We start from the raw sequence: 5,004 nt of genomic DNA, 5'->3' as shown, positions 1-5,004 counted from the left end.
CATATAAATGTGAGCTGTTTTTATCATTTTCACCTGGAAAACAGAAGCCGGCCACATTCAGCATAGCTCTCAAAACTTTGCAAGGACTCAGTCTGGCCAAGTGTGCTGATTCCTGTGTCTGATAACTCCAGAGCTACCATGGCCTGATTATGTGATAGCATAAGACATCAGGCTGAAAAGTAACAAGGCTAAATGGACCTAAATAAAAATGTAAAGAGAAGTGGAAGTTATAACTCTCATCCTTGGTGCTGAAGTTGCTAAAGAAACCTTAACTGACTCATGTCTCTGGTGCATGGTGGGAAGCCTGAAGGAAACCATTAGAGAGCTGGCACCTCTCTCAGATTTGTAAATGTTCTGGGTCCCCAGCAGTAAATGAGAGAAGCATTGTAGAATAGAAAGAGCCTGACACTTTGAGTCAGAAGACCTGGATTCTAGTGTCAGTTCTGTCTTTAACTCATGGGGTAACCTTAGGAAATCATCTTCTCCTCTCTGAACTTTCCTTTCCTCATTTGTAAAATGGAGGAGTCAGACTGAAAGGAAGCTAAATGCTGAGGAATTGCAGTGTTCAGTCTTGGCCTCCAGTAAAGAGATGTGGAAGTACCTGTCTGCTTTTGGTAGAGAGGTGAGGGACTGTGGGTACAGAATGCCACATACACTTTCAGACTTGGTTGGTTTCATTTGCTTTTCTTTGTTATAAGAGAGGGTTCATTTGATAGTATAGGGGAGTATAACATCTAGAAATAAGTGTGATATAAAAAGACATATACTTACTAGCTGTGTGATCCTGGGCAAGCCACTTAACCCCAATTGCCTAAAAAAAAAAGATATCTAAGTGCTGTCTTAGATAGCTCATATACTAAAATTGGAATGCTACAAAGAAGATTAGCATGGCCCCTGCACAAGGATGGCACACATATTCGTGAAGCATTCCATATTTTTTAAAGGCATTCATAAAAAAAATTTTAATACAAAAATTGAGGGGAGGGAGGTCCATATTAGATGATGTTCTAAAGGTCATTCTGGTTCTAGTGGTCTATAATTCTATATCACCCTAGAATTTCCGAAACACTTGGAAAAATTTTCTCTCTAGGGTCCCCCTGTCATCCCCATAATAGTACACTTTCTTACCTCCAGGCCTCTGCTTACATTGCTCCCTCTGCTGGAATCCCACTGCTCCTCTCTGCCCATCCAAAGGCTAGCACCCTTCAAGGTCCAGTACATGGTCCATTCCCACCTTGAAGTTTTCCCTAAACCTTCCTAACTCACAAGGATCTCTTCCTCTTTTGAGCTTTCATAGCACTCATTTTTACCACTCATTCAGCAATTAGTCACGTTTATTGTAATGTCTTGTGGTTTGGGTTTTTTGGGTTTTTTTTCTTGTTTAATTTTACATGTGTTTAGTTTCCTATGTTTTTCTCACACAACCACTATGCTACTTCAGGCCCTAGTTACCTCTCACCTGGAGTACTGAAGTAACCTTCTAATTGGTATCTGTGCCTCAAGTCTCTCCCCTGGTCCTTCCTCCACACAGCTGCCAAACTGACTTCCCTAAGGCACATGCTTGACCATGTCACTAGCCTACTCAGTAAACTACAAAAGCTCCCTGTTGCCTCTAGGGGAAAAAATGCCTATATTTGGCTTTTAAAGCCCTTCACAACCTGGCCTCAAACTGTTTTTCCAGTCTCTTAGTAAATGTACATATTTCTCCTCATCCCACCAAACTGGCTTTTCCTCTATTTTACACGTGCAATACTCCATTTCCCATCTCCCTGCCTTTATATTAGCTATTTACCATGCCTGAAATGCAATCTCTTCAAACCTCTACCCTATAGAATCTTTTGCTTCCTTGAAGACACAGCTCAAGCATTACCCTCTGCAGGAAACCTTTCCTAATCCCCCTACCTGCTAACGTCCTCCCTAACTACCTAACTACCTTATTTTGTATTCTATTCATCAACAAGCATTTATTAAGCTCCTACTATGTTCTAGGCACCATGCTAAGTGCTAGGGATACAAAGAAAGGCAAAAGAAAACCCTTGCCCTCAAGGTCAAAGACACTAAGATTAGGGAGGATTAGTAAAGGATTCTTGTTAAAGTGGGAAGACTTTAACTGAAACATAAGAGAAACCAGGAAAACTAGAAGGTGGAGATGAAGAGGGAGACAGTTCTAGGCATGAAGGACAGCCAGAGTTGGGAGATGGAGTATGATGTGGGAGGAGCAACAGGGAGGTCAGTATCATTGTCATTCTGTATATGCTGAGAGAGACAGAGACAGAAGGGGTGGAGTGGAGGCAGGAGGAGAGGACGAAGTAGGGGGGAAGGCAGCATGACATAGTAGATAGAGGTGGCCTAAGGCCAGGAAGACCTAGGTTCAAATCCTGGCTCTAACATATACTGCCTCTGGGATCCTAGGAAATCCAATGTTACAAGCAACTTTCTAAGACTATAAGTTCCGGAAAAGGTGCCAACATGCATTGGTAGAGAGAGTTTACTCACCCCAGATTCCCCTATATCAATGAAATCACAGGTCTAATCCTCATTCCTATCCCTATGTTTATATATGTTCGTATTGTCTCCCCTGGTGGAATATAAGCTCCTTGAGAGTAAGGAATATTTCATTCTTTGTCTTTATATCCCCTTTGCCTAGCACGGTGACTGGAACATAGGAGGTACTTATTAAATATTTGTTAATTGGCTGATTGATCAATTGAAATCGACAGTATATGCAGCCTCTGCTCTGATAGTCTCACCTAACCTTGGAAAGAAGGAGAGAGATGCACCTTCTCTCTTTTGAAGGGTCAGGCTTGATTATTATCATTTTACAGATTCTGTTTTGATTATTTTGTTGTCATTATTCCCATTTATACTGTTGTAGACACTGTGTATATTGCTTTCCTGGTTCTGCTTACTTCATTCTGCATCAGTTCATATGTCTTCCCATACTTCTCTTTACTTTTCATATTCATTGTTTCCTGTGGTATGATAATAATATGTTGCTAGTGAGGTTATGAATTGGTCTGGCCATTCTGGAAAGCAATTTGGAATTTTTCAAAGAAAGTGTATAATTTCCATTACCTTTGACTCAGAGATTCTTCTGCTAGGTGTATATTCTAAGGAGGTGAGTGAACAAAAAAAAAGGTACCATATCCCCCTAAATATTTATAGCAGCTCATTTTTAGAGTAGCAAAGACTGGAAATGAAATATTTTCACATAGTTTGAAGAATGTCTAAATAAGTTATGGAAAATCAATATAATGAAATATTGTTGCACTGTAAGAAACAAATATGATGAATACAGAGAAACATAGCAAGACTTATATGAACTGATGCAAATTGAAGTAAGCAGAGCCAGAAAAACAATATACACAGTGACTACAACATTATAAATGGAAACAATGACAACAAAATAATCAAAACTGAATACTGTGAAGTGATAATAATCAAGGTTGGCCCTTCAAAAGAGTGAAAGTGAATGTCTCTCCTTCTTTCTAAGGTTGGGGACCACAGTAGTGTAAATGGAAATAGTAACTACAGCCAAACAATCAAAACTGAATGCTGTGAAATTACGAATACTAAGCTTGAACCCAAAGAGATATGAGAACACTTGTACCTCCATCACCATTTCTTTTCAGAAGCTAGGGACTATGGATGTGGAACATTGCATCTTTTGTCAGACTTTTTTTCCATATGTTGGCTAGTTTTGCTAAACCATTTTTTCCTGTTAAAATTTTTTTTATAACAAAGATGACCCTCAAGGAGTAGACTAAGAGGATGTAGGTTTTGTAAAAACAAAAGTGATCAACAAAAAAATTATTTTAAAAAATAAACTCCTATAGCTGTCTATTACTTGGATAGCTCTTAATGGCCTTCAGAACCATGTTTTAATCTAGCTTTCCAGGTTTATTGTACATTATTCCTTCTCACATATTCTCAGTCTTGCCAAAGTGGCCCTCTTACTATTTGTCATAGAGGACATTACCTATGTATTGGAGTTCCCTGCTTTTCTACAAGCTATAACTCATGCTCAGAAAGAGCTCCCTCCTCACCACAGCCACTTAGAATTCCTAATTTCCTAAAAGAAAAAAACATCTTTATCCTGTGTCTTTTTCATATAACCTCAGCTACTTGTGCATACCTTCCCTCTCCACTCCCCACGACCCCCCAGGGGAAAAGAAAAACCTTTTCTACTAATTTTTATCTACACTTTATATGTGCATGTTATCTACTCCTGTAGAATGTAAGCTTCATGAGGGCAAGATCAATTTTCATTTTTTTTCTCTGTGTCTCCAGGGCCTGGCACAAAGAAGATGCTTAATAAATTATTGATTGATTAATTGGTAGACTATGAACTCCCTTAATGACAGGGCTTGTATCATATTTCCTTTCCTTTGTAATCTCCAACAACCACAGCTAGCACAAAGTTCTACATAATAGGTAGGTGACAATATCACAATTTTTTAAAGAAATGAAGAATCAGTAGGGAATGTAGACTTTGCTACAGGCTGGTTCTTCAAGGATTTAATTTGCTTCTGAGTCTGGGAACAATGACAAGAGATAGCTAAAAATTCGGTCTTACCACATTCTCTGGAAGAATTTGGTTTCTTCATAGTAATAGCTGAGGTCTACAGTTTCAGTTTCTATGAATACTACAAGCTTACTATATGCCCAGCCCTGTGCTAAATGCTTTAAGGGTTATAAAAAGGATTCCATAATATCTCCTCTGTCTATTCATAACACAGCAGAGAATAAGGAAGTAAAAAAAAATGAGGTAATCAATCAACAACCATTTATTGAGGGCATATGAGATACTGCACACTGGTATGCCCAGTGCTTTGTATCCCAGTGTAGATAGAAAGAAAAAAATACCAACAACAAAACAATCCTTGCCCTCGAGTATATTACATGCTAATGGGACAGAAAAACTTATAAATAGGTCCATACGAGATACTTAAAGAACAGACAGAAGGTACTTTTAGAAGAGATGGCATTAGCAGCTGGGGATAC

General features: G+C 38.8%; 1 non-coding gene across 1 annotated transcript; it reads left to right on the top strand.

Annotated features, from left to right (window-relative positions):
- Positions 1–832: 832 nt before the first annotated feature.
- Positions 833–939, top strand: LOC114035867. Its single transcript, XR_003568281.1, has one exon. It is a non-coding gene; the product is annotated as a U6 spliceosomal RNA (small nuclear RNA).
- Positions 940–5,004: the final 4,065 nt, after the last annotated feature.

This window comes from Vombatus ursinus, unplaced genomic scaffold, assembly GCF_900497805.2.
Source record: "Vombatus ursinus unplaced genomic scaffold, bare-nosed wombat genome assembly UNPS02009205.1, whole genome shotgun sequence".
NCBI lineage: Eukaryota > Metazoa > Chordata > Mammalia > Diprotodontia > Vombatidae > Vombatus > Vombatus ursinus.
The sequence above is the reverse complement of the archived record's forward strand: the minus strand, read 5'-3'. Positions and strand labels throughout refer to the sequence as shown.